Raw genomic sequence first — 20,098 nt, forward strand, 5'->3', positions numbered from 1 at the left:
ATTTTGTTAAATTTGGCTGACTTAATCTTGGGAAAAATTGGGAAGTTGGAAATAATACATTTTTCACTTCATCCACCCATTCATCCATTCATTCATTCATCCATCTATTCATCCACTGTTTTGTTTATCCACTTACCATTCACTAAACACACAATATATACATATTTTAAACAAGACTCTTTTATCTACTTCTCTTCTAAGTTTTTCATTGGCCCTCACTGTCTTCCCAATCTCACATTTTCCTCAATATTTCTTGCTACCTTTAACTTAAAATTTCACCTATTATTTACAAGTCTTTAACTTACCGCTTCTGATAGACAAGCAGTTTTCACTCACTTTTGCTTATCTAATAGGTGCTGAGATCTGTCTTGACATAAGACAAGTGCTTGGCAATGTGTGATAATAAGGAAGTAGTTTCTGTCTACAATGAGCTGTTATATGATAGCTGTTGCTAATATAGATTGTTATAAATATGCCATAGTAATCTATGACTATATCATAATAATCAATATAGAGTAATCCATAGCACCAGTCTCAAAATTCTAGTATAACCATCTTTTCTCCTTATAACTTTTCAAGTAATTATAAGACTTTTGATCCAAAATAGATATGTTGGGCTGGGGAGTTAGCTCAAAGGCTTGTGTGTCTACTTTTCACATGGGAGGTTGTGTTCAATATCCAGCATTACAATTCTCCCAACCAATTCTGCCATGAGCAACTTTCAAGCACTGCACCAGGAGTAGCCTCTGAGCAAAAGTGTCAACCCAAAACACAAAGGAAAAAAATAGGTAGGTTACTAATGTAAAATTTTAAGATGAGTAAAACATCCCAGATACTTAATGAATAGCTATTGACAGGAAAGGCAATAGTCTATTAAAGTAAATATCATGAAGACAGATACTAAAGTTTTCTACTGAACCAGGAGTAGAAAATGGAAATTGATAGTAGAAAGCTCCATGGTTTTTTTTTGTTTTTTGGCTTATTGTGTCACCCTCGGCCATGCTCAGAGCTCACCTGGCTCTGCACTCAGAAATTACTCCTGGTGGTGCTTGGGGGACCATATGTCATGCTGGGAATCGAACCTGGGTCAGCTGAGTGCAAGGCAAATGCCCTACCCACTGTACTATTGCTCCAGCTCCAAAAGCTCCATTTTTTAAGATGAATAAATACTGTTTTAAAGTAAAGGGATGTACTACTATTTTATTTTAATGAATAATTTAATCAAATTTCAAAAAGTTTTCTCCAAAAATATTACCGTGGTTGATTTTCCTTAATTAAAAAAAATAAGAACTTGATGTCTTCACAGAAAATTCTGCTACTAGAGGTATTTTCAGAAACAAAGCTGTTCTAATTAGAAGGGATTCTGTTGCTGTACACAAATCTAATTTAATTTAACGAATGTAAACTAAAGTGGCCTAAATGATCTCACCTTTCAGTCCCTTTCATCCTAAGGCTGTGAGGCAATGAATAGTGGTTGAAAAGTTGTGCTCTGAAATAAGACTGCCTAACTTGGAATTCTCTTTTCCTATGTACTCCCTGTGTATCAGAACTACATAAATATCACTAATCTTTAGCGGTAAAATTAGGGAAATAAGTGTAATCACCTTATATGATTTTTAGGGAAGAAATACATTTGCAAATCACTTAGTCATATTGTTAATAGTGCAACATATTATAATTGATATTCTAACTTTGTTTTGCTATTATTAGTGTTATGTTAGTGTCAAACGTTTAAGGGTGATGGAAAGTTGGACCACACTTGATGCTACTTGATGCTCAGAGCTACTTCTTGTTCTTCACTCAAGGATCCTTCCTGGCAGTGGTAGGGGATTGTGTAGTTTGCACAGATCTTCCTATGTACAAAGCATAAACTCAGCCCTTCAATCTCTCAGGTCCCTCTCACACACTTGTGTTAATGACAGGAAGCACCTTTACTTCTCTGAAATAAAACAATCTCATGAACTTGATCTTTAATGTTTTGCATCAGTGATGCTTTCATGTGTACGATAAAGTTTGATATTATTTAAAAATATATGTTAATGAATTGACTACCGTATTGTGACATTATGTTGTAGAAAATTACACTTGCCATTTTTTTTCTAAATGTAAGGAAATGGTAAATATCCCCAATGCGAAGGATTTGAGTTTAGGGTCTGCTCTGTTTTGTTTTAGGGGAGGGAAGGGAAACCGTGGTGGAAAGGAGGAAGTCAATACGGGAGGTCTTTATGTCACCTTTTAAATCTTCTTTAGTCAGAAACTATTATTATGGGGTGTCTTATGGGTATAAAGTCACTTCATTCATAATGATGTGAGCATAACTGATAAGAGAAAATATTACACTTTTCTTTGCCTCCCTGAGTAAGCAACACTCCAAATCCACTTGATGGATGATGAGAAAGAGATTTGCTAGCCTCACACATAAGCCACTGTATTTATTTTGACACTTATTCTGGCAGATGTGTAAATATATCACATTTTCTATAAGATAGGAAATCTCTTATTCTTTCAAGAAAACAACACTCAAATCTTGTATAATAGAAATTTTCAGGAATATTATGATTCAATAAATTATTTTAAGAACTGAAAGTCCCTCACTGCCCATCTGAAACTCAAAAGGGAATTTAGGTATTAATAATCTGAGTGGAGCATTAGTGCAATTCTTCAATGGAAAGAATTCAATGATTAAGTGTCTAAAACATCTCTGGGTTGAAATGGTATTATGTACTTTATACTGGACACCACAAATAAATAGTACTTTATGTAAAAGCAGGGAAAACAGGTTATTTCCCCGTCATGAGTAAATGCAGTAATTAATAAGAAAAAAAATTGTCATGGTTCCAGACACACCATCAGGAAATGTGTGAATATTTGACTGATGTTGTCTTATATTGAATCTGCCTACCATTCCCAGACTATTAACACAGAATCTCATGAGCATTTTGATGCTCATATGCTATAAATAAATGTTTTTGATTGTTTGCCTCAGAAACTCATTAATTTCTACTGAGTTTAATTCCTAAACTGCTCATTATAGCAGCATGCCCATTATGGCCCATCTCATGGAAGGGGATGACTTAAAGAAGTTTAGGCTGAAAAAAAAGTTAGCCTATTTTTTAAATTAAGAAACTTCAGAATCTCAAAAATTAAGCAAACTATCCTAAATCCTGGAGTTCATGAGCAACGAAATAGAAACCCCAATGACATCTAAATTCTTTCCATACTATAGGCTTTCATGGGGTAGCTGGTAAGGAGTATAGGAAAGTTTTTTGTTTGGGATGGAAACTGTTTCTGAAAGAGTGCTCTATATCACTGTGGTACCTAACTTTATATGGATTGCTTCTATTGCAAAGCATTTCTCTCTGATTCACTTTTCTTTTTGCTATCTTGGGGTCACAATCAGCGATACTCAGGGGTTACTCCTGGTTCTGAACTCAGGAATTACTCCTGATGTGATGCTCGACACTCAGAAATTATTTCTGGTAGTGGTCAGGGGATTCCAGGAATTGAACCCAGGTCAGCCTCATGCAAAGCAAATTGCTCTGACCCCCTCTGTCTCACATTCTTAACTAGATTCTGAGTTCCAGCGAGATTTAAGCTTATGGTTACTATTTCTCTGTATTTTGCCACATCTATAAAGTTCTAAGTAAATGTAGAAATTATTTTTATTCCAATCTTTGTCAAGAACACTAAGCTCCTACTGCTCACCAAGAGTACTGATTTGAGTTTCTTTGTAGAATATCCAGAAAAAAAAATTACCAGAAGTGACCAGGAAGAAAATGAATATAGTTATGTTTCCTCCCTCCCTCCCTCCTTCCCTCCTCCCTTCCCTCCTTTTCCGCTTACTTCCTTCCTCCTCCCTCCCTCTCTTCCTTCATCTCTCCCTTCCTTCCTTCCTTCCTTCCTTCCTTCCTTCCTTCCTTCCTTCCTTCCTTCCTTCCTTCCTTCCTTCCTTCCTTCCTTCCTTCCTTCCTAAAATCTACCAATTTTGGTACCAGATTAGAGAAATAATGAATATATGAAAAAATAACTCTTACATGGAATGCTTCTTATGGATATATTTTTAAAATGAGAATAAGAAGAGTAGTAGCACTGTAGTAGCACTGTTATACCGTTGTTCATCGATTTGCTTGAGCAGGCACCAGTAACGCCTCCATTGTGAGACTTATTACTGTTTTGGCATATCAAATATGCCACAGGTAGCTTCCTAGTCTCTGCCTTGCAGGTGGGATACTCTCGGTAGCTTACCGGGCTCTGTGAGAGGGTGGGAGGAATCGAACCCAAGTCTGCTGTGTACAAGACAAATGCCCTACCCACTGTGCTATCGCTCCAGTAGCTCCAATGGTGCAGTCAGTTAGTGTTCGGTACGTGCAGAAGAAGAGTACTAAAAAAGAAAATTTTAGGCATTTTTATTTAGCTAGGATTACGTGGACTAATGACATACAAACCATTAGAGACATAGTTAGACACTATGATGATAGAAAATGCTGATTGAATATATGAATATAAATTTGGGTAGATAGCAAAAAGGGTTCAGAAGCTAAACATCAGAATGAAAGGACTCAATTTTTTAGGTACAGAAGGAAGGTTATAAATAAGAAAACTAATTTCCTTCTTGTTACAGTTTCTAAATCTAATTTCCTTTTGTCCTTCCTGTGTATTTGAAAATAGGATGTAGTTCTCATTTCCATGTCAGAGCTGTTTAGTATTTTCACGCTGGGAACATTGTGTTTATATTTGAGCATCAAATATTTTGTAAGTTACAAATGATCTACTTTTCCTTCTTCTGCATAAAGTTCTGTTCAAAGAATTAAATATTAAACATCAATTATTAAAGAAAAATTCCAATATTCACTTGACTTTTTCAAAATAATTTTGTTTGTTTTGGGGTCAAATCCTGCTTTGCTCAGGGTTTACTCCTGGCTCTGCCCTCAGATTGCTCCAGTCAGGGCTCTGGGGGATCAAAGTCAAGCTGGTGCTGTGAAAGGCAAGAGCCCTGTCCATTATACTATCTATCTGTCCCCAATATTTACAAAATAATTTTAAGATGACCATATTTACAACTTGCATCATTTTTTGCCTTCCTTTGCAAAAATTACTTTTCCCACAATTAAGTTTTTTTCACTGTGCAATGTTTCTGATCTTCTAATATTGCAAAATATTCTAAAGGCCTTAATTATTAGTTTTTGTTAGAAATATATATATATGTATAATATATATATATGTCCTCCTCCCCCAACATTTTTTTTTATAATTTATTTATTTTTAATTAGAGAATCACCATGAGGGTACAGTTACAGATTTATACACTTTTGTGCTTATACTTCCCTCATACAAAGTTCGGGAACCCATCCCTTCACCAGTGCCCATTCTCCTCCACCCGTAAACCCGGCGTCCCTCCCACCCTCCCCAATCCCATCTCCCCCCCACCCCACCCTGCCACTGTGGCAGGGCATTCCCTTCTGTTCTCTCTCTCTAATTAGCTGTTGTGGTTTGCAATAAAGGTGTTGAGTGGCCGCTGTGCTCAGTCTCTAGCCCTCATTCAGCCCCCAACTCCCTTCCCCCACATGGCCTTCAACTACAATGTAGTTGGTGATCGCTTCTCTGAGTTGCCCTTTCCCCGGAACGTGAGGCCAGCCGCAAAGCCATGGGGACAACCTCCTGGTACTTATTTCTACGGTTCTTGGGTATTAGTCTCCCACTCTGATATTCTATATACCATAGATGAGTGCAGTCTTTCTATGTCTGTCTCTCTCTTTCTGACTCATTTCACTCAGCATGAAACTTTTCATGCCCATCCACTTAACTACAAAATTCTTGACTTCCTTTTTTCTAACAGCTGCATAGTATTCCATTGTATAGATGTACCAAAGTTTCCTCAACCAGTCATCCGTTTTTGGGGCATTCGGGTTTTTTCCAGATTCTGGCTATTGTAAACAGTGCTGCGATGAACATACATGTGCAGATGTTGTTTCGATTGTACTTTTTTGCCTCTCTGGGATATATTCCCAGCAGTGGTATTGCTGGGTCAAATGGGAGCTCAACCTCTAGTTTTCTGAGAATCGTCCATACTGTTTTCCAAAAGGGCTGAACTAGCCGGCATTCCCACCAGCAGTGTAGAAGGGTCCCTTTCTCCCCACATCCTCTCCAACAGCGGTTGCTTTTGTTCTTTTGGATGTGTACCAGTCTCTGTGGTGTGAGGTGGTATCTCATGGTTGTTTTGATCTGCATCTCTCTGATGATTAGTGATGCAGAGCACTTTTTCATGTGCCTTTTGGCCATTCGTATTTCTTCCTTGGTAAAGTTTCTGTTCATTTCGTCGCCCCATTTTTTGATGGGGTTGGATGTTTTCTTTTTGTAGAGTTCAACCAGTGCTTTATATACCATTGATATCAACCCCTTATCTGATGGGTATTGTGTAAATATCCTTTCCCATTCTGTGGATAGTCTTTGTATTCTAGTCACTGTATCTCTTGCGGTGCAGAAGCTTTTTAGTTTAATGTAGTCCCATTTGTTGATGTCTGTTTTTACTAGATTGCTTAGTTCCATGTCACCTTTGAAGATACCTTTATCTTCAATATCGTGGAGGGTTTCGCCGACCTTGTCTTCAATGTAGCTTATGGTTTGTGGTCTAATGTTGAGGTCTTTAATCCATTTTGATCTGACTTTTGTGCATGGTGTCAGGTCAAGGTCTAAACCCATTTTTTTGCATGTGGTGGTCCAGTTGTGCCAGCACCATTTGTTAAAGAGGCTTTCCTTGCTCCACTTCACATCTCTTGCTCCCTTATCAAAGATTAGATGATCATACATTAGGGGTTGTGTGTAGGGATATTCCACCCTGTTCCATTGGTCTACGGCTCTGCCTTTGTTCCAGTACCATGCTGTTTTAATTGTTACTGCTTTGTAGTAAAGATTGAGGTTGGGGATGGTGATGCCTCCCATCATCTTTTTCCCAAGAATTGTTTTAGCTATCCTTGGACGTTTGTTATTCCATATGAATTTTAGGATTGCTTGATCCATTTCTTTGAAGAATGTCATGGGTATACTTATAGGGATCGCATTGAATCTGTATAATGCTTTAGGGAGTATTGCCATTTTGACAACATTGATTCTCCCTATCCACGAGCAGGGGATATGTTTCCATTTCCTCATGTCCTCTTTGATTCATGGAGTAGCGTTTTGTAGTTTTCTTTGTAAAGGTCTTTTACTTCCTTGGTTAAGCTGATTCCGAGGTACTTGATTTTCTGGGGCACGATTGTGAATGGGATTGCTTTTTTCATGTCCCTTTCCTCTGCCTCATTGTTTGCATATATGAAGGCCATGGATTTTTGGGTATTGATTTTGTAGCCTGCAACTTTACTGTATAAGTCTATTGTTTCTAAGAGTTTCTTAGTAGAGGTTTTAGGCTTCTCTAGATATAGTATCATGTCGTCTGCAAATAGTGAGAGTTTGATTTCTTCCCTTCCTATCTGGATGCCCTTAATCTCTTTTTCTTGTCTAATAGCTATCGCAAGTACTTCCAGTACTATATTGAAGAGGAGTGGTGAGAGTGGGCATCCTTGTCTTGTGCCCGATCTCAGAGGAAAGGCCCTTAGTTTTTCCCCGTTGAGGATAATGCTTGCCGTAGGCTTGTGATAGATGGCTTCGACTATCTTGAGGAAAGTTCCTCCAAACCCCATTTTGGCGAGGGTTTTCATCATGAAAGGATGTTGGATCTTGTCAAATGCTTTCTCTGCATCTATTGATATGATCATATGGTTTTTGTCTTTACTTTTGTTGATATGCTGGATTGTGTTGATTGATTTCCGAATGTTAAACCATCCTTGCATCCCTGGGATGAATCCCACTTGGTCGTGATGTATGATCTTTTTGATGAGTTGTTGGATCCTATTTGCTAGTATTTTGTTGAGGATCTTCGCATCGGTGTTCATCAGGGAAATTGGTCTGTAATTTTCTTTCTTAGTGGTGTCTTTGTTTGCTTTTGGTATTAGGGAGATATGTGCTTCATAGAAACTGTTTGGGAGAGTTCCTGTTTTTTCAATTTCCTGGAAAAGTTTGAGGAAAACAGGCAATAGGTCTTCTTTAAATGTTTGGAAGAATTCGCCAGTGAAACCATCTGGGCCTGGGCTTTTGTTTTTGAAGAGGTTTTTGATTACAGTTTCAATTTCCTTAACATTGATGGGTCTATTCAGGTATTCCAGGTCTCCTTTCTTCAGTGTTGGGAGATTGTAGGAATCAAGGAATCCATCCATTTCTTTTAGGTTCTCCTTTTTTGTGGCGTAAAGACCTTCAAAGTAGACTCTAATGATCTTTTGAATCTCACTGGTTTCTGTTATGATGTCCCCCTTTTCATTTCTGATTCGATTTATTAGAGTTTTCTCTCTTTCTTTCTTTGTTAGTCTTGCTAGCGGTTTATCAATCTTATTTATTTTCTCAAAGAACCAACTCTTTGTTTCATTGATCTTTCGGATTGATTTTTTGGTTTCGATGTCATTAATTTCTGCTCTAATTTTTATTATTTCTTTCCTTCGGTCTGGTTTGGAGTCCTTTTTCTGGTCCTTTTCTAAGGTCTTGAGTCGTGAAGTCAAGCTATCTATGTGGGTCCTTTCTTCCTTCCTGAGGAATGCTTGGAGAGCTATAAATTTTCCCCTTAACACGGCTTTAGCTGCGTCCCATAGGTTTTGGTAGCTCGTGTCTTCATTCTCATTAGTTTCTAAGTATCTTTTGATTTCTTCCTTGATTTCCTTCCTGACCCACTCATTGTTCAACATTGAATTGTTTAGTTTCCAGGTGTTTGATTTGATTTTCCGTGTTTGTGAGTGGTTAGCTTCTATCTTCAGCGCATCGTGGTCTGAAAAAATGGTTGATACAATTTCTATTTTTCCGATTCTATTGAGGTATGTTCTGGGGCCCAGTACATGGTCTATTTTTGAAAATGTTCCGTGTGCACTGGAAAAGAATGTGTATTCTTTCTTTTTGGGGTGTAAGGCCCTGTATAGGTCTATTAGGCCTCTCTCTTCAATTTCTTCTTTCAGAGTCAGTGTTTCCTTGTTGAGTTTTGTTCTTGTGGATCTATCTAGAGGCGATAAGGCCGTATTGAAGTCTCCGACTACAATTGTGCTGTTAGTGATGTCCTCTTTGAAGCCTGTTAGGAGTTGTTTTAAATATTTAGCTGGTCGTTCGTTAGGAGCATATACGTTTAAGAGTGTGATTTCTTCCTGTTGTACATATCCCTTGATAAAAAGAAAATGACCTTTGCTGTCCCTTTTGATCTTTTTCATCCTAAAATCTATGTTGTCGGATACCAGGATGGCCACTCCAGCTTTTTTAAGGGGGTTGTTTGCTTGGAGGATTGTTTTCCATCCTTTGACTTTGAGTCTATGTTTACTCTGTTTGTTCAGGTGTGTTTCTTGCAGGCAACAGAATGTTCCCCCAACATTTTTATGTACTTCAACCTTGCCTACTGCCTAAAGCCTTTGTTATTTTAGTCCCTCCATTTCGGTCTCTGATTTTAGTTTGGCATACTCTCTAAGTTTTTATAGGAGAGATTAAAAACTATGGCAGATTTTGCAAATCTAGGTACACTCAAATGTTAGTGAATCTCACCCAGTTATATATAGTCTGTAGCAAGCTATGAGGCATATGACAAATTAAAGGTTATATAAGAGGTAGATAAGTTAGAGGTAGCATGTACAGTAAAAAGACCAAGGAATTTACTTCTACTTAGAAATACAGTAAGCAGATGGTTTATTAGTGTATTTATTACTGTATTCTTAGTAACATGATCTGATTTTGACATCTTAAAAAATGAAGATGTATGAACCTGAAAAGAAAATAAGCTAAAAGTGAATTTATATCTTAACAATTTTATAATTTACTCTGACATTAACTTTTGGTTTTACCACTTATGTAAAGAAAATTATGGTTTTGCTTGTCTTTTTTCACTTATTGGATTTTATTTTTATTTTCCTCATAAAGAAACAAATTCAAGTCAATAGTCTCTGCTTAATGTTTGACACAAGCAATGAATTCTCCACCATTCATTTTCATTTCTCTAAGAAGCTGAGAAATGTGTGAAATATTTTCACATAACTGAAGTAGTCTTTTGTAGAAAAGAGATGATTAAACCTGTGTTTCCAAGTGATAATAATAGAAGCTAGTCAACTCAAAGAAACATATCTAGCTCAATTTAAGAAAAGACAATATATAAAATATTTCTATCTCTGGTTACAGTTAATTTGTTAATTCCAGTCCAGCAACATAGTCTGAATATCAAATAACAAGGATGAGATAGGAAACACTAACAGTAAAAGATCAACCAAGTAATGTCCAGGTTCCTCTTTATTAAGGTCTTACTGGTGTTCTACCCTGTTTCCCTCCATAAATGCAAAGACTTTCAGAAAATCAGTGACAGATTAGTAAGGTAGTTACAGAAGGTGATAAGAGAAAGTGTCAGGCTTTAACTGCTTGACTGCTCTTATTAGCAAATAAATAAATAAATAAACATTAAAGTATAATTATATGAATCTAAGCCAACTGAACTCCTTTAGAAACCTGGCCAGAAACATCCTCTCTCATTTCTCCCACCCTCTCTCCCTAAAACCTTTGGACTAGTCTGACGCTAGCAAAGTACCTTTCTCATAGGAAGATAAGAAGATACCAAAAGAGATTCATGATAGATGAGAGCTTAAATCCTATCTTTAAAGGGGAAGGTTAAAACCCAAACAAGTGGGAAAATATTGCCAAAGTATCTTTATTTTCTGTGACCTTGTCTTCTGCCTCCCTTCCTTAGTTTTTCTAGACTCCATCAGTTGCCTTCCTTGTCCTTACTGTTATTCCTATAGTCAACCCTCATACCAGCTAGCTTGAGCCCCTTTGTATGGATGTGGTTTCTCTACCATGTTTCAGAAGATGTGTCTGAAACAACTTATCTCCTGGTAGTGCTCCTTGGTTCAAAAGCCATTTGAAGAATGAAGTGCCTCTGAAATCTAGAACCAGTGTCTAACTTTTAGCCATATCTCTAATGCTAACCAAAATCTAGCTATTAATTGCAGTTAGCTAAATCAAATTTTTTTGTTCTGATCCAAGTGAAATTTCCAATAGTCTACCCTAAACTCACCCCACTGAATTCTCTTCATTCTAGTCATACTAAAGTTTTTATATTCCCCCGTTGAGTATACCCTTCCATGTTATCTACTCTCTGGTATACATTTACTAGTTGCACTTAAATATCTCCTGCTTCTTTTTGAAATCTTCTTATACTTCCTTATTAAGTCATAGGATATTTGCTTCCAGGATACTTGATCCATATTTATATACTAATTATATATTAAAATTTATATATTTGTGCATTTATTTTTTTTTACTTTCAGTGGATCGCCAGGTCTGCATGTGGTTCCCCCCAGCACCACCAGGGGTCGCCTTTGAGTACAGAGTCAGCAATAGTATCACCCCCTCACCAACACAGCTAAATTTGCCCCCACCAAAACACAGGACTGGAGCGATAGCACATTGGGTAAGGTGTTTGCCTTGAACGTGGCCGACCCGGGTTTGATTCCTCCATCCCTTTCAGAGAGCCCAGCAAGCTACCGAGAGTATCCCACCTACACTGCAGAGCCTGGCAAGCTGCCATGGTGTATTCATTTGATATGCCAAAAACAGTAACAAGAAGTCTCACAATGGAGACATTACTGGTGCCCGCTCGAGCAAATTGATAAACAGCGGGACAACAGTACTACTTACACTTTTAATTAAAATATCCTATTATTTTCTGTTAGGCACAATGCCTAGCATAGTGCATAGTTAATAGAAAAATTCACTTGAATGAATAAAACAAGTAAAAGAATGGGAATATATACTATGGCATGTCTTTTTAAGCAATTGTTCTAAAAGATTAGTTAGTAAACAGAGAAAGCTTCTGTAGGCATCTTCCACATCTGGACAATTGTAATGCAAAATATTTACTTAGGAGGCAAAGAGATCGGCTCTTTTCCTGTGGAAATATAAAAGATTTTTTTTTTGTTTCAAGGAAAATTACATTGAAAAAAAAAAGAAAACTGTCTACAGTATGAGACTACATTTATGTCTTCAGGGACATTCTCTTGTCTTTTTATATTACAAGAGTGAACGAGATTTAAACCAAGCAGCCAGTGTGATGATGTTGCCAGACAGCTAATAAAGAGGAAGATTAGAGAGTTGTATAAAATGGCAGGTGCGTCTGCACATTCCACATCTTAAACATTAAACACAGAATAAAGGGATGCTGTTTCCCCAGGACCACCAAAAGTGCTTGATGACAGCATCACCAGCATGGTGTCGTTTCGACTGTGGTGTTCATCTTACCTTATATCCCTGTTAGAAAACAACATGGGGACAAAAATAAAGCAAACAGCAGTAGTTGTTAGTTAGAGCAGACATAGCATCTGAAAAAAAATTCTTGCAAAAAAAAGAATGAAAGAATCTTTCTAGTAAATCAGTTACAATGCAACCTTTGCTCTCACAGCATATACTATAATATCTAATCATGTAAGCATCTCAGAATTATCTGCACAGGGAATCTACATTTACAGACCACTAATATCACAGTCTCTTATGTTCAATGTTTGTAATTACTTTCAGATGAAAAGAGAATTGTGTGACATTTTCTTTGGGGACTCATCTGACTACCAAAGATAGCAGCCATCTTTAACAAAGAGAAAGAAAAAATAATTTTACATACTTGCACTTGATGAACAAAATTGCTGCAAATAATTTCCTCATTTAATCTTTCTTGTGCAAAAAAGGCAACTGCAAAATTGTCTCCTATGTGAAAGTGGCAATGCCAGAAATGTGCATATGGGTTAGAATGGAAGCAGTGAGCAAAGAGACTGGGATAGGTTTTAGAAAAGGGAATGACCTGGGTTTGGAAAGGAAAGGATAGAAGGATTTATTGGCATATGCAAAGTGCCAGCATTGTGATCAGTATTTATAAAAGGATCTATAACTGCATAGCTTTGTTTAATGAGAACAACATTAAAGTTATTAAAGTACAAGTATGCATGCAATAAAGAAGTATTTTAGATACGTGTGTTCTTCTATGCAAGCCATTAATAATTTGTAAAAAAGATTATCAGTTTACATAAAAATAAATGAGAGAGGACACCATAATTCTGAACTTACTTTTAGGTCTTAAAGTTAAGAGACAAATCGAGGATTGAATATGTTCTATACTGGAGGAAGGGTTCAGTATAGACCTTTGCCTTTATGAATATAGATGTTGTCTTCTATATTTTTATATGCTGACTATCACAAAATGTATAAGTACATACATTTGCTTAAATCCTCATGAAGGTAAATCTGAACCTCAAGGAAATCTAATGAATATCTAAGAAATAATGCCTCAGAAAGTGGTAATGATGGGGGTGTAGTGCCTCTAACATGTCACCCTGTATCCACAGGGTGAGTGCCTCAGGGGGCCTGATGGTGCCTTCAGACTTCCTGATAACCCAGAATTGCCACTGCACCTCTGACTAAACCCCAACAATTTAGGACCACGTTTCCCAAGATTAAATGGCCTAAAGTTAGGTACATGGGAGCCATGCCCATAAACCATCTCTGGCTCATCTATGCAATCTCATTTCTTGGATCCATGCAAGGCTGAACAGACCAGGGTAAATCAGAGAGGGACAAGTCAGCCTGGTCCCTGCCCAAGAAGAGCCCCCTCAGCCTCTTGCTGTCATAATCCAAAATCGCTGCCATAGCCCCAGTCCAGACTCCACCATCTTGATACTGACCTCACTGTAAAATAATATGCTGAAAATTTGGGTATGCTGGTCTTGTGACTGCAGTCTCCAGGCTTTCTCTGGGTTGGGATGGGCTGCCTTCCCCCACCTCCCTGTCCTTTTGGAAGTCTCGGCAGTCACATCCACACTGCAAAACTGTGACCCAGTTAAAAAAAAGCTAATCCAGCTTTACCTTCCTGATAAAATTCTAAAAGCCCTGAACAAACACGATGACCTCTTAGTGCTTGCAGGGCAAATCATAATGCATAAGAGGACAAAAGAAGAGATAAAGAACGAAGAAAAGTGCTTGACATAGAGGCAAGCAGGGGATGTTGGGAGGGAAATGGGAGACATTGGTGGTGGAACTATATAGTAGTGGAGTGATGGGGGTTGGATCATTGTACGACTGAAACCCAATCATGAACAGCTTTGTGATGTTCTATAAATAATTAAAATCTTAAAAAACAAAATGACTTTCCAAAATAACAAGCCTGGATTGTTTACTTTGTCTTGAAGGGAAAAAAAAGGAAAGTGGTATTGAAGAAACTAGTATAAAATTTTAATAACAGTGATATGAATAAACTGTTTTAATTTGAGTATGTTCATAATGTCTTATTTAACTAGATAATGGTGATTAACCCTGTAGTAAATGAGCAATTTATAAGCCCATAAAAGTAGCACTATCATCCCGTTGTTCATCGATTTGTTCGAGCAGGCACCAATAACGTCTCCATTGTGATAATTGTTGTTAATGTTTTTGGCATATCAAATACTCCACGCGTAGCTTGCTAGACTCTGCCATGCAGGCAGGGTACTCTTGGTAGCTTTCCGGGCTCTCTGAGTCTATAATGATAATGAACTAATGTGTTCCATATTATAATGACTGGTGGCATTAAGTTACTTAATACTTTTTTCTTTTTGCTTTTTTTTTGGGGGGTATCTTACCCAGCGATGGTGCTTGGGATGGTGGGGATCGAACCCGAGTTGGCCGCATGCAAGGCAAACACCCTACACACTGTCTGTTGCTCCAGCCCCAAGTTACTTCATACTTTTAATGAAACTCACTTTGGCGAATGAGCTCGAGAGTTTCTGAAGACAGGTATCTGTGGCTTTTCCACTCTTGGCATTCCTCGCTCAGTCATGGAGGTGCTGAACCAGTTGATGTTGTCAATGACAGCATCTACCCATGTTGCTGCAATAGTACCAAAGAGCACCCAGTTGGTGGTCATTCTGGGAGTTTTCTTCTTAAATTTAAACTTTGCAGTCCTTTCTTCCTGCCCTGTGAAGTATAATTTTGCACAAAGAAGACGGTGGTCCGATCCTGTTTGGAATTTTGGGAAACAGCAACATCGGTCAGGCAAAACCTTCAATTGAATATGATGTGCTCATTTTCATGTGGAACTGTACACTGGAAGACTCCCATGTCCAACGTTTAGATTCAGCCTTCTGGAACTGTGAGTCACCATGGATGGTCTTGGTTGACATGATGAACTCAGACAGCCTCTCACCCTGTTCGTTCCATTCTAGGCCATGGGTCCCAATGTGGAGTACTTTGAGTGACCTTCTTGGACCTATCTTTGCATTAGAGTCACTGACAATGATCTTGTTAGAATGAGTGGTCTTCTTTATAGAATTTCTCCAGCTCCATGTAGGACTTCTCAATTTCTTCTTCATCGTGGTTGGATGTTGATGTATAGAGAACAGAGATAGAAACTGCCAGTGTGAGCCACATCTATTCAAGTGTAACTGTCCGATTTGGGTTGTTAGGCATTCGAATGAATCAATGCTCATGGCCAAGTTCATGTTGAGAAGGACACCAATGCCACCAACGCCTCTGTTGTCGCGTGTTCTGAGAAACAGTTCTTCTTCAGTGTCAAAAATGGCCTGATGTGATTGATGCCTTCTCATTTCGGTCAGACCAATGATGTCATACTTGATTTTCTGCGCTTGCACCATCAGGTCCTCGATGGATGCTTCCGATGCCAACATATGTGTGTTGAAAGTACAGTCATCTTAGTGTTTCTTTGTTTCAACAGTCTAGTTCATCCCTGAGATTTTATCAGCCTCTCCTTGCTGAGTCTTCTTAACACTGCCATATTGGGGGCTTTTTCAGTGTCAATCAAATGAGGCCCATTGTTGTTACTGTTTTTGGTATATAGAATATGCCCTGGGTTGCTTGCCAGGCTTTGCTGTGTGGACAGGGCAGCTTGCCGGGCATTCTGAGAGTGATGGAGGCTTTTAGAGCAGCCTCTAATAGCCTTTACACGTGTTCCCATGGTTCACACCATATTTAAACCCCATCAAATATGCTTCAGAAATTATGGAAAATGGGTATTAAGTGTCTTTTGATGTGTCTTATGTGCAGCACCTTGTGGCCGCATGTCTGGAAAGCAGCCTGGAGCATGGTAGTGGCTGAGTAGTGGAGGTAGTGTAGGTCGGCCGATGAGGTATTTACCTGACACTGGTAGGGTGGGTCATCTGGGTTTGATCAATGGGGCTCTGGAGATTGGAGGAGGCAGACAGAGGATCTTGTTTCCGGGTCTCGTTGATCTTGGAGTCCAAGGTGACAAAGATCTGCTTTACCTGGTTCTGTGGGGCTGCATGCATGCGTGAGGTTTGGCCTGAGTGTCCTGAAAGCGGCCTGGAGTATGGCAGTGGCTGGATAGTGGAGGTGGTGGAGGTCGGCCAATGAGGTATTTATCTGGCACAGTTAGGGTGGGTCGTCTGGGTGTGATCCCTGGGACGCCAGAGATTAGAGGAGGCAGACAAAGGATCTTGTTTCCGGTCTCCTTGAGCCTGGAGTCCAATACACTTGGGAATCCTGTCAAAAGTTTTCTCCTATCCTATCGCTGGAGTCATATAATTTTAATTTTAATTTCAATTTTAGTGTATAAGTGTTTTGTGTTTTGTGCTGAAGGCAAACGCCCTCCCACATACTATCACTCCAGCTCTAAGACTAGGTCTCCTGTATTTGACACTACAGAAATCTACCTTGCAAAGGATTAGCATGTGGCAATCAACAGAGTATGGCTGTAATTAGTACTCCAATCTTTCTGTGAAATACCTCATTTTACCATCATTAATGATCCAACAAAACTATGATTATTCCCATCTCACAGATATGTGAACACTGAAGGATCAATTGAACAAAAAGTATCTAAAGATAAAAATATAAGAGGAAGACCAGGGATGGGGTGTAACTCAGAGGGACAGCACTTGTCTTCCACATGCCAGGTTCAAGGAACAACCCCTGATACTGCAAAAATCAGCAAATTGAGAAATATGCCCAGAAATATGAGAAATATGCCCAGAATCTTCAAAGTTCCAGAAAATCCCTAGGTCCTCAGTCCATGAGCCTGATGCCAACTTCTCTTTCGGAAGAGATGAGTCAGCATCCCTCAGCAGAACAGAACACCATGGCTCTTTAGGACCAAGAAATGAGAGTGGGTCTCATCATCCCAAGTAAGCAAAGGTAAGAGAAGCAGAACTGAACATGGTGCTGAAATGAACTTGAGACCTGCGGAACAAGATTTGATCCTCAGCATCCCATATGGTCCTCTGAGCACCACCAGGAGTAATTCCTGAGTGAAGAGCAAGGAGTCGCCCCTGGGCATTGACGGGCGTGACCCAAAGAAGGCAAAAAATATCTAGACCTGGAGTTTATTCTCTTTCTCCAATATTGTTACTATTATTACTATAATAATATAATTCGGACAAACCTCATGCATGAAGGAACCGGCAGAGGAACTCAGGTGTGCGGGACCCGGGGCTGAGATCTCCAGGCCTGTTCAGATCAGGACGGGTCTCCTCCTCCTCCACCCAAAAACTTTCCAGTAGCTTGGCAGCCACACCCACAAACTGCCTCCTGCACTGTGTAATCCCATCATAGGCCAAGATTCAGAGATATAAAACCAAGCTCCCGGAAGTGACCTCTTATAGCCTAGTTCTCCCTCTCATAGTACCTGGCAAGCTACTGAGAGTTTCCTGCCCGCCTGGGAGAGCCTGGCAAGCTCCCCATGGTGTATTCATATGCAAAAACCAGTAACAATGATGGGTCTCATTCCCCTGACCCTGAAAGAGCCTCCAATGCAGCATTGTTGTGAAGGACGAGTAAAGAGAGGCTGCTAAAATATCAGAGCAAGGACGAATGGAAACAGAGAGCACTCAAGAAAATAGATGATCAATGGGATGATGATGATGATGATGATGATGACGAAGTGTTTTGTGTATGTTGTATCATCATATTATTCACAGTTGATCATGGTGCGTGGTCCATTTAGTGTATTGTTCAATTTCCCAAGATTGTATTGAGGTTCTTTCCATCTATGTTCATCAAGAAAATTGCCCTGTAATTTTATATCAGGATGAGTACACACTGGCAATACTCAGGTCATACTCCTGGATCTGTACTCAGGGCTCACTCCTGGTTGTACTTTAGCAGCCATTTGTGGATTCTGGGGATTGAATCCAAGTTACTCACATGCAGTGATAGTGCCCTACCTGCTGTACTATTGGTCTAGTTCCTGTAATTTTCTTTTTTTAGTTATCAGTCTCTAACAGCTTCTACCATTAAAAAAACTAAAGTTCTCAGCTTATTTTTCATTTTTTAATTTGAAAGAATAAATTTCTAACCCATTGTGGGAGATCCCTTCATTATTCTTCTTTCTCACATTTTATTTTTTGTGTATCTTATCCTTTATAGTTTCTTTGCCTTTATAGAAGACCCTTCAGTATTTCTCTCAGTGTCAGTTTAGTGGTGCTGAATGCCTCTAGCTATTTGTCTTCGTAACACTTTATACATATTTTTATTATATTTGAGGTAGCATAGTTACAATAGTGTTTATCATGTACAAAATTACTGTATTACTACCACTTTCAACATGCCAGAGACCTTCCATCACTGACCTTATTATCACTTTATTTCACATCTTCCTTTCACATCCCTCTACCCCACTACCTCCATTGCTTGATAATCTAGTTAAAGTGCAGGAGCGTGTCAGCATTGCATACAACACATTTCTTTACTTTGTTAATATTCACATACAAGAGATATTCTGGTATTTCTAATTTTCCTTCTAACACATTTCTTTAAACAAAACAGTCTGTACCTCCATCCATACAGCAAAATGCAATGGTTATTTTTTTCTTATAACTGAGTCATATTTAATTATGTTTCTACTACATTTTCTTTGTTAACTCATCAACCACTACACATTTGGGTCATTATAAATCTTGGTTATTGTATGTAGCACTGTAGTGAACATAGATGTAGAGAGATAGATAGATAGATAGATAGATAGATAGATAGATAGATAGATAGATAGATAGATAGATAGATGATAGCTTTTGTATTGATGACTAAATACTCTTGGAATAGATAAAAAAGACTGGAGTTGCTGGACAGTATGCAATTTCATCTTATTTTTTTTGTTTGTTTGTTTTCCACAGAGGCTGAATCAGAAGATATTCCCACCAGTAGGGAATGAAGGTACCTTTCTTTTATTTTTAAGCCACATTACTAAGGACACTTATTGCTTGTGTTCTTTTTTATTTAGTTTGATTTTTTGTAGCTACAACCAGCTGTGTTCAGGGTTTACTTCTGGCTCTATGCTAAGAGATCATCCCAGACAGGACTTGGGGTGTTATATGTGGTTACAGAATTCAAACCCAGGTCAGCTCCATATAAAGAAAACACTTATCATTTATACTATCTTCCAATACCTCTTTTCTTTTTTTTTCTCTTTTCTTTTAATATGGTTTCCTCAGTGGTGAGAATTGCTTATATTTGCATTCCTGTCATATTAGGTAGTGATGAACAGATTATTCACATACCTATTACCCATCTGTATTACTACTTTGGGGAAGAGTTTATTCATTGTCTCCATTTTTTGATGGGCCTGTCTGGTTTGGGTTGTTGAATTTTCTGAGACTTTAAACATCTTTAATATTAATCTTTTGTCAGATGTGTGCAAATCTTTTCTCCCATTCTCTACAGTGCCTTTTAGTGGAGCCAGTTATTTTCCATAAACTTTTTTTTCTTTTTGGGTCACACCCAGCAATGGTCAGGGGTTACTCCTGGCTCTGCACTCAGGAATTAGGCCTGGCAGTGCTCGCTCTGGGAACCATATGGGATACTGGGAATCGAACCAGGGTTGGCTGCATGTAAGGCAAATGCCCTACCCGCTGTGCTATTGTTCTAGCCCCAATTTCCATAAACTTTTAGTTTCGTATTTAATCACATATTTTATTTTAACTTTTATATCCACTGCCAATGGAGTCAAATCATTGGCATGACCTCTGGATTTGGAATCATGGAGTGTTCTGTCTGTGTTTTCCTTGAC

At 38.6% G+C, this 20,098-nt stretch overlaps 1 protein-coding gene across 6 annotated transcripts in view; it reads left to right on the forward strand.

The window, feature by feature from the left end:
* LINGO2 (leucine rich repeat and Ig domain containing 2) overlaps positions 1 to 20,098 on the forward strand; it is a 1,273,527-nt gene that overhangs the window by 836,320 nt on the left and 417,109 nt on the right. For all 6 annotated transcript variants that reach the window (XM_055140388.1, XM_055140505.1, XM_055140570.1 and 3 more), the window contains one exon: positions 19,206 to 19,245. The gene's annotated coding sequence lies outside the window, so the exon portion shown is untranslated. The remainder of the gene's footprint in view (positions 1 to 19,205; positions 19,246 to 20,098) is intronic.

Source organism: Sorex araneus, chromosome 1 (assembly GCF_027595985.1).
Source record: "Sorex araneus isolate mSorAra2 chromosome 1, mSorAra2.pri, whole genome shotgun sequence".
Classification (NCBI taxonomy): Eukaryota; Metazoa; Chordata; class Mammalia; order Eulipotyphla; family Soricidae; genus Sorex; species Sorex araneus.